General features: G+C 45.9%; 1 long non-coding RNA gene across 1 annotated transcript; it reads right to left on the bottom strand.

Moving 5' to 3' along the window:
• Positions 1 to 1,108: 1,108 nt before the first annotated feature.
• LOC124231318 (uncharacterized) lies at positions 1,109 to 3,014 on the bottom strand. The gene is made up of 3 exons (XR_006886489.1): positions 2,903 to 3,014; positions 1,313 to 1,415; positions 1,109 to 1,193 (listed from the first exon to the last, which is right to left on the bottom strand). It is a non-coding gene; the product is annotated as an uncharacterized LOC124231318 (long non-coding RNA).
• Between the last annotated feature and the right edge of the window lie 7,310 nt (positions 3,015 to 10,324).

Raw genomic sequence — 10,324 nt, 5'->3', positions numbered from 1 at the left:
GGAATGACTGTGTAGCTGGAAAGCTCTTTGTATTCAGGGGTGGAGCCTCGCTCATCTCTCCATGCCCGGAACCCAGCCCAGCGCCAGGCATCCTACATGTACAGGATACCTGTTAACAGGCTGAGAGGATGAATGAATTATCGAGCAGGTGACTATGTGTGAATGACTCATCCTGACCATTTGAGCTTCATGATCGCCAGGAATTTAGCATCTCCCACTGATTAATGAAAGTAGTTAGGTAGAATTCTTGAGTCTTTACCCCAAAATATACAAGCAAACATAACATGCCCTAAGTTATCTTTCTCCAAATAAATAGAGGGTAGCAGACACATGACACCACAAAGCGTAACCGCAAAGAGACACCAGGGAGAAAAAAGAAATTCTGATGGTCAACAACTAAAATGATGTGCATTTCAGAATTGTTACCATTACTTATTGGGTTGATTCAGAGCTATGGAAACTGTTCATGCTTTTACGCTATGAACTGTAGCTGCCCAAAACCATCTTCAAGGTCAAGTCAAACAATTTAGACTTTAGTTGACAGGTAATAGACTGACCTTATTAAAAGAGCATGAAATAAATCCTTCAAGGTTCACTGTGGGCAAACATCAGAGACCTGAGCTACGTTCTCCTCTGGGGAGTGTGGGCAGCAAATCAGAGGAAGTAGATTCTCTTATTTCCTCTCAAAGTCTAGCCAGGCTCCAGAAATCAGAGCCTTCCCACCTTCCCCAAGTCATAAATGCTTGCTCCAGCTACGGAATTACCCTGATCACCGACGCATAATGGTGTTTTCTTGGCTCCAGCCTTCTCCATCGGTTGTCCACCCTGCCCGCGGTCCCCAGGTAATTCGCAGACACTGTTCCGCTTTGCCTCCTGTAACTATAGCCAGAGACACGCGGGGCAGTGAAGAGAGTCATTATTTCCATCACTGTCCAAAAACAATTTTCTTACTTAAACCACAACTCTCCGACCCTCCTCTTAGAAAACAGCCCAAACCGAGAATATGTTTTCTTAACAAACCTCAGTCAAATATCTTGGCTGGTCTGCCATTTTCTCTCAGTAGATTCCAGGAAACAGGGGTGCAGGGGTGCCTTATGAAGCCCCAACTGTGATATTCCGGATGTGAGCCTCTCATCCTGAAAAAGGGTAGCTACGGGTCAGGTGCATGGTTGTTTTTCTTTTTCTTCTTTCTCCTGGTACACACAAAAGTGTAAGTTTAGTTTTCTTTCTCTTTTCTCGTAAGAACACTATTGTTTTTAAAAAACCGTGCTCATGAATTCTTTCTCCCTCTTGGGTGCAGTTGGTGACAAACCTGGGAAACTTAGCTGCTTGTTTCTAATGCAGACAGTGGCAGAATCTTGAGGCATCTTAGCAAAGACACAGCACACTCCCTTGAGGGTTGCTGGTGCCCTGGACTGCAGAGAAGACAGAGATTTGTCTGTAGAAGTCTCCCTCTGCCCCAAAATGCCATCTCCAAATCAAGCATGGTTGTGCCCCCCAAGGTTTCATAAGCAGAGACACTTTCCCTCCTAGGATCTGGCATTATCTAGAAATCTCTCTTTCCTTCAAGCCATCAGACTATGAAATCAGGGTCTCAGTTGCCCCATTTCCTGTCCTACTCTCAAGGTGAGAGGTCTCTAGTACCCTAGGCAGCAATAAAATGCGACTCAGTCCCCTGTTCTGTCACCTTGTGAGAGGCCACACATGGGATCCACCGCTTTCTAAGACTGGTTAAATTTTGGGAGGCTCAGCAAAGAAAACTCCTAAATGGAGGCAAAGCACCACCGCTGCTTCTTTCTCAAGAAAAGACTCCTCCGGGGTCCCAGAAGGTGCTGACATGTTCCCCGGAGGACCGACTGTGAGGAAAGAGGATTCATTGCAAAGGGAATTTCTCCATCCATTGTTCACGGGGAAAAAGTTACCTTTCAGTTTCTGGGATTCTCTTCAAATAAGCTCCTTTCCCTCCCCCCTCGCCTCTTGCTGTCACTAAGCAGACTTCATAGGTGGGGCTTCCTTTAAAGGAAGCAAATGGCAAACATTGTTGTGGCTGAACAGGGACAAAACATCTTTGAGATGATGAGCAATCCTGTCTGGGAAGATGTCTCAGAACCGTCCCCACGGCTCATGGCTGCTACTCTTGAAGACAGGCCACAGGATTAAACAAGTAAGGACAGGAGGTGTTGGGAGGGGATTCCTATGGTTCCATGGATCCAGGGTCTGAAACGAATAACAACCCAAGAGTGATCATCTACTATGATGGCCACTCGAGATAATCATTGCTACCATTGCTTGACTGCTGCATGTCAGGTTCTAGAACCATCTATCTCTTATGTATATTATCTCATTCAATCCTCTCAGTAACCATATTTTACAGATAGAAAAACTGAGATTTAGAAAGATGAACAAATTGTGCAAGAATGTAATCTTGCAACTCACAAATGGTAGGGCTTGGAATCTGTTATGCACCCAATTCTGTCCCCCCCCCCCAAATTTGTATGTTGAAGTCTAACTCTCAGTGTGACTGTATGTGAAGAGAGAGTCTTGAAGGAGGTAATTAAGGTTAAATGAGGCCGTGGGGGTGGGGCCCTAACCCAATAGCATTAGTGTCCTTCTAAGAAGAGGAAGAGACACCAGGGATCTTTCTCCTTCTATGGTACACATAGAAAAGCGTCCATGTCAGGACACATTGAGAAGGCAGCTGTCTACAAGCGAGAAAGAGAGTCCTAACCAGAAACCAACTGTGGAGACACCTTGACTTTGGACTTCTGGCCTCTAGAACCATGAGAAAATCAATTTCTGTTGTTTAAGCCATCCAACCTTTGGAATTTTGTTATGGCAGTATGAGCAGACTAATACAGAATCTGGCTCAAAATCTATGTTCTTCAGCCTCCCGCATACTCACCTGTGCCCTCGTTATGTAGATGCTTCCATGCTTGATGGGATGATCTGGTGCTGACATCCAGCTGATGAGGCATGGGAGATGCACTTGCCTCCAGAAAGAGACTTTAAGCGAGGTAATGGCCTCCACCCCTAAATATATTATGTTAAATAAATAAATATGCCAGATGGATCATAACCAAGCAGAAGGAGCTGCAATCTTGCAGGAGGATAGAACTATGTCCCTTTATAAGAATTTGATACGACCGAATATGTCACTACAGCACCTCAGTACTCTGTAGGTCCAAGTGGACTCACATTGTCCCCTGCCTCCTGCCTTAGCTCCAGAACACAGCAACCGTGGTTATCCTCCAGTGTCCCACATCTCAGTGAGTGGCACCCCTTCTGTCACTTCCGCACCAACCTGTCCCTGAGACCATCTCCCCCACGTCCCTGTGACCAATCTATAACTGAATTCTATCTTGTCTTTTAGTCTCCTACGTATCTTCAAAATACATCCACTTCTCCTGAGCTCCATTGCTGCCACCCAACTTAGATTACCGAAATAGCTGCCCATCTGGTCTACCCATAACACAGTTTTGGGTAGTTGTTAAATGTGTGGCTTTGCAGCCAGATGGCCTGGTTGGAGTTCTGGTTACTTATTCTCTCTTTGTTTTAGTTTCTTTGTGGTTAAAATGAGGATCATAATGGTACGTGTTTCGTTGCGTACCTGTACTTCATGTAAACACTTATAAGTGTGCCGGGCACATAGGACATCAATCAGTGCTGGCTGTCATCAACATTGCCCATTATGGTCTCCCTCCTTCCTGTCCTTCCCTCTGCAGCCACAACAGTCATCTGAAAGCTCTCCTTAAGGGCCTTCTACGGACCCCCACTGCACTCAGGATGAAGAGAACAGTGTTTAACTCACCCACCAGGAACTATTCCATGTGGTCCCCACCCACCCCTACAGCCCCATCCCAGCACTCACTCCCCAGCTTCTCCGGGCTTTGCCTCATGCTTCCAGGCCTCATGCTCCCTGCTGCCTTCCCCACAGGGACTTCTTTGCACTTGCATTCTCTCAGATTTAGGAATCACCTTTCCCCTTCTTTGTGAACATAACTCCTACTCATTATTTATTTTTGTTCCAGCATCGCTTCCTCAGGAGGCCATCTGTGACTCCTCTTACTTGGCTCATATCCTGGTGGGAGGTTTTATTTGTTTGGGGTTTTTTTGAGTTAAAGTCCATGACCCCCGTGTGAGTACCACGAGGAACCACGATGCCTGGCACGTAGCATGTACTCAGTATTATCTACTGTATGTGACAACACACTCTCCTCTCCCATCCCTTTTAGCCCCTAACTCTTCTCTGCAGCTGCCCTGGTGGCCCGGGGATTGAAGGACGGAGTTGAAACTCTTCCTTCCAGGCTGTTGTTTTCAAGCACCTACTGGCTTTCCAAGCCTTGTTTGGAGAGGAGAGAAGTGGTCACGAGGGAGACAGAGTTTTATGGCTTCCTGTGCACATTCAAGTCCATTATCTTAATGGACCCTCACAATGACTCAGCCCTCAGATAAGATCGTTATCCTCTGCTTTTGCCAATGGGTAAAGGGAGGCCCTGACAGGTTGAATTATCCAAGATCACAGAGCAGTGAGTGACAGAGGAGGATGAGAACAAGACGGTAGGAACTTGACTTCTGTGTCCTTTCCACTGTGCCCCGGTGTCTGGCGGCAGCAGAAACCCAGACAGAGAAAGGTGATGACAGGACAAAAGAAGGCACGTGTGTCTCTTGTCCTTCTCATTCTCCTCTTTGTCTTGGAGAATTCCTTCTGTTCTATTTCCTAGTTATCACAAGTTGGGTTTTCTGAGGGCAGACTCTGAGATGGAGTTTAGGGTCTAAGGTGTGTGTTAAGAGTGCCCATGAGACGGACCCCAGTGGAAGGGAGAAGAAGGAAGACATGAGTGGGAAGAGGAAGAGGCTGAACTGTGGTGCAGGGGTGACAGACTCAGCTGACACCGTGGGGAGCTTGGGAGCTGAAATGGCCAAACGCTGGGCCTTTATAGCCTTCCTCCATCTGTCATTGTTTGTGGGCCACCCTGGTCAGGCGTCTCTGTAGCTGAGGCCTTCCAAGAAGGGGCTGCTAGCCCTCCCTGCAGCTGGAGCAGAACGTCCTTCATCGAAGGGTAATCTGGACAGAGCATCTTCGTGTCTACTGAGCTCATCCTGGCTTCCTGCTTTCTCTGCCTAATTTATGGTTCCACCCTTTCTCTTTATTCAGTCACTGATCTGTCTGGAAAGAAGTTTCCTGAGTGAGTCTCTCGTGATCTGTGGCCTGATGAGGTACAGGCGTGGCTATTCATCTGAGTGTGGGGGATTCTTGGTCTGCCATACCTGACGCTAGGGTGATTGTGTGGCCTAAGTAGTTAAAAACAAATCAAGAGTAAGGCAAAAGGAACTTACCCTTCCTTTTTCACTACACTTTGTAATTTTTGACCCATTGTTGCTATTCCTATAAGGATCATTTCTATAAAACCAAACGATGACATAATGAGTATCCTTGCAAAGGCCCAGTGACAGTAGCACCCATGGCCCGTGGACCTTGCTTCTGTTCGGGACGTTGCCTTTTTCAGACAGCCTCCACATGTGCTTGATTTCTCATATCATATCAGCAGATAGCAACCCCTTCCTGAACTCAAGAGGACGTGGAGAGGTGGGTACCATGCTCAAGGCCGTGGTGCCAGCTCATGGGAGAGCCAGGAGGAAACCCCGGGTCTCTCAACACTCAGATCTTTTCGCTCTCCTAGTTTTAGAAGTCAAAGGGAGAATATCCTTTTGTGTGATGGCTTAAGTTGTGCAAGTATCTAGATTCCTTTTATTGTCCAATTAGATTATTCAGGCTGTAAAACTTGAGATAATTTGCTTTCTTTTTGGTGTCAGAAGGGCATGAATCCAGTTTTTGCCACATTGCCACATCCAGAGAACCTTAAGGGAGACAGGAAGTGTAGACACCAGCAGAAGTGAGCATGCAGCTCAGTGGATGTTTATTTAATGTACTATCATTATAATAATAACAATAATTATAATAATAATAGTAATTACTATTCTGTTTTTTTTTTTTTTTTGGCCTCTCTGGAAAGATGGGCTCTAGTTCCAATCAAGCGTAGGTTTAAGCTGGCTCTTATTTTTTCCCACTCACTCTCTGCCGCCCTGTACTCCCTAACTGGGAGGATGTCCATAAATCCGTGCCACAGTCTGTGGTTTTCAGACAGTCTGAAGATGACTTCGACTGGACTAGAGATTGATTTTAATTTTCCGCAAGTCAACACAGGCTCACATCAGCTCCACAACCAGGCAAATCCTGTGACTTGAGGCTGCTCTTTTTGTCCCTTCCCTTCCTTTCCGGTTAGCGGGCTCCTAATCACTCTTGGCATCTGGACCTAGTCTCTTGCTGTGGGACCCGCACCAGTGGATACCACTCAACCAAAGTGACCCTGAGACGGACTCAACATAAACATGGTCCCTCGTGAGTCAAGCATCTGGGATAAGAGAGCAAACACGGGACTGAAAACCCGGAACTGGGTATTGTTTAAGAACTATCACCTGCTCCTTGGCTCTCTCTGTAGTCAGGCTGGCTGGGTTGTGGAATGCACGCCTGGTCCAGAACCACACAAAGGCCAACCTTTTATCAACACTCAACAGCCAAGTAAACACTTGATTCGCTTACTTTTTCCTGGCTTCGCTCTCCTTGATAACAGAGGAAGTGTTCTGGGAAGACAGAGTGATGGCAGTGTCAGCAGAAATAACTGTTGTGGTGTCATTGTGGTAGGTCTCATGCTTGCCAGAGCTTCACCCACTGCGGGGCCGTTGTCATGGATGGGAAAAGGCATTTCTCACACAAGTCAACTGTGGCCTTTTTACCATGGGCAGCTGCTGTGTTTGACTTTCTTGAGGTTGAGGAAGGGACAATTTGATTACTATGAGGTGGGAAAGACTGAACGGAAGGACTGGTTCACAGTCTGAGTTGTCGAGACGGTCAGATTAAAGGAGCAGGTTCGTTCATCTTCACACGATCCCTCCATTCTCAGAAGGCCTACTTAGCTCTAGTCTACAGTAATGCTTTGTGAGCATTTATGAGGTCAGCATCTCCAGAAGAAATGCCAGGCGAAAACTCTGTAGTTACAAATAAGATTATAAATATGTTCATGACAATGTATTATAGTAGACTGCCTGGGTGCTTCACAGAGAGCTTTTAATCCTAAATTTTGCTTCTATTTTATCATTTTGGGGAAGTGATGAGGCTGAGGTGGGGAAAATGAAAAGGAACTTGAGAAGATGGTTGTGGAGAGATGTTCCCTCCCAGCCAGCTCAGGAAGTCCTGGGCTGAACCTCTCCATATACTCCTGATCACACTTGGAGATCAACGAAGGGAGTAAGATAGTAGAAGAGACCCAACCTGTTGTAGAAGCTGGTAAGAGAGAGTGAGATAGTTAATGAGTCACTTCTTTGGAGATACAACGCTGGTAGTAAGGAGCTGAGGCCTTTTCCCAGGGAAAAAGACCTGACGACATCTGCTATTGGAGATATTCTGAGACTGGCCTATCAGAAAGTGGGGAGCAAATCAAGGAGAGAACTTAGGATGAATACAACTTCATCCTTTTATGATCCTAGTAGAAACAGGTTCACCCAGCAGAGTGTAGAACTTTCCAATCCTTCTGATCTGCCCGACTCCAATTAGAAGAGGGTCTTCTATTAGAAGCTTTGGCGAGCATGAGAGAGTGGGCTCACAAGGAGCAGACGTGAGTTGGATGAGGGTGATCGCGGTATCTTGTTGGGATGGTGATGAAGCCCTGCAAAGATGTCTTCACAAGCTCTGGAAAGTTAGGGCAAAAGGGGTAACAATCAATGGTTCCCCCTGTTTTATGGAATGAAATCCCAACAAATGGCCTTTCAGATCGAAGTGGTTGTTTACTCTCTCCATATTTCTTTAGCACTTATTAGGTGTCAGCAGTGATCTAGGCATTGGGGATAAAATAATGAATAAGAGAGGAATGTCCTGCCCTCGCTGAGCTGAAGTATTCTTCTGTGGACAGCACTTAATTGACGACATGGTTACCACAGACAATGGTGTTTGTTTTTCTGGAACCCTACTAAGCTTCACACCTTTTTGGTGGAGAACATAGGAGGTCTGAGCGAGAGACTTCTCATGCTTAACTACTTGAATAACCTCAAGGGTCCAGATACAAGGGTGAAGACTCCACATCAAAATTGCCCATGTAAGTCCTCTGAGCTCTCCAAGGCTGAAACTCGACTTTGCTTAACGACAGGGACATGTTCTGAGAAATGTGTCATTAGGCGATTTTGTCATTGTGGGAACATCATAGAGTGCACTTACACAAATCTAGGTGGTATAACCTACTGCACACCTAGGCCGTATGGTGTCAGCCTATGGGACCACCGTTGCATATGTGCTCCATCCTTGACATCATTAAGCAGCACATGACTGTATTAAAAGAATGTGAACTCTTGATCACTCCAGGGCACCTCAGGCTCTACCAGGGGTGTGTTTGGAGCAGCAGTGACTGTTGACGACTTCATGTCTCTGTCCTTGCCTGGGGCTTGTTGCCTTTGGCCCTTGGTCTAGGCTCTGCCCTCATGTGTCCTCTGGCTGAAGTTCTGATGATCACATGAGGCACTTTTCCTTGGAGGCAAAAACAGGGTTGTTGGTCAGTGAGCAGAGTGGGCTGGTGGCCCACTGGCAAGGATCGCAGCTGTGACTCCAAGTCACCAGGAGTGGGCAAGGGAAACCCTGCTTTATGAAAACAGATGAGGGTCCTTGGGGAAAAACAATAGAGACTCGCGGTGGGGAATTGGCAACCCTGAACAAAAATAGACTTGGAAGGAAAGCAAAGATGTAACTGCCGGGAACCAGGTCTGCTGGGAAGTGCTGGGGAATGGGCCAGCCGGGAGCAGCTCTCAGGCAGCCCAGGGCAGTGCAACCTCCCATGCTTGAAGGCTCTGCAGGCAGGACCAGAAGGTGTGAAGGGACTATGTGGTCCACAGCCTTCCCCCAAAGAGGACAAGTTAGCTGACAGCCCAGCATGCTCTTCCAAGGATAACAGATCAAAACATTGGGATTCAGGATCCACTCAGAAAATCTGGGCAGCATGGCCATCTTGTTGGCGGGAGCAGATGCTTCATCCCCCTCCCATGGGAGGGGATATCTGTGATGTACTTTGGCCTCCTATCTGCCTTTCTCTTTTCTCTTATTTCCTAATTTCTTGAAAATATGGGCATGTATGACTGGTATTATTTTTTTCCACTGACATTTATACATCATAGTGTTCACATATCCCTTAAAAGAATGATGAAAAGGCTGTCTACTCCTGTGTGTATTTATAAGTTAGCATCTAAACGTGTTCCTCGTATGTTTGAAAAAGTCTATTTCTTGGTAATAAATAAGACAAATATACAATACAATTCTATACGATGAAATAAGATGATGACAGATGATAATTAGAATAAATGTTATGGGACTTGATAAAATAGGTTTTAACTATCTTATTGAATAAAACACACCAACTCTAAAAGGAATCTCCTAAAACTCTTATTTGTGCATTTTATGTAATATATCTTAAAGGATTCGATGTCCCACAAAACATTCTGTTTACCTTTATAAGAAGAAGTGACAATGACCTAAACTGCTTTGGCTGTTTTACGTTCAGAATATTACAGTGTAGGTCCAAACACAGTTTCTCATACTAAGGTTCACCATTAACAGAAATATCTATCAGATGGGGAAAGATAGGAAGCCCTATGGTTCACTGGACCTTGTTTAATCATAAAAATAGTCTTTGTGTGTGGTGTCATGGGTGTATTTCAGCTGACGGTAATGAATCACAGTGATATTTGAAGTCGGTGAGGGACACTAGCTTTTACAGTGGGAAAAGGACCTTTCTGAATACAGACTCACTCTCAGACAGACCAGTTTTAGAAAGGATGCTGTCTTAGGACAGGCACTTTGAAAATAGACTCAGCTGGATGCAGTTTATTAGGAGTGCGCTTGGGAGATATACATCTAAGGAAATGAGGAAGGCGGAACTGAGCAAAGGGAGAAGCTGACCCACGTCACAGCTACAATTGGGGCCTCCAGTGATCTACAGCATCTCCATAGCTGGGATGATCCTGCAGAGTTTCCCAAATTGAGGAGAAGGAGCTGAATATTTGTATCCCTGCAGAAGCCAGTCATTGGTGACGGTTGATCCCCTGGAGGACATCTAAGATGGGGCTAGGCAGGTCCCTATGACTGACAGCACTACCCACTAAGGGATGCGGCTGTGAACGATCAGCAGTCAATACTCTCATCAGCTGGGAGATGAATAAATCTCCTCCAAAGGGGATCTGGATGGAGCACTATTGTACCTGCTGTGGACTGAAAGTTTGTTTCCCC

This window comes from Equus quagga, chromosome 21 (assembly GCF_021613505.1).
Source record: "Equus quagga isolate Etosha38 chromosome 21, UCLA_HA_Equagga_1.0, whole genome shotgun sequence".
Lineage (NCBI taxonomy): Eukaryota > Metazoa > Chordata > Mammalia > Perissodactyla > Equidae > Equus > Equus quagga.
Note: the sequence above shows the minus strand (reverse complement) of the source record. Positions and strands in the feature narration are given on the sequence as shown.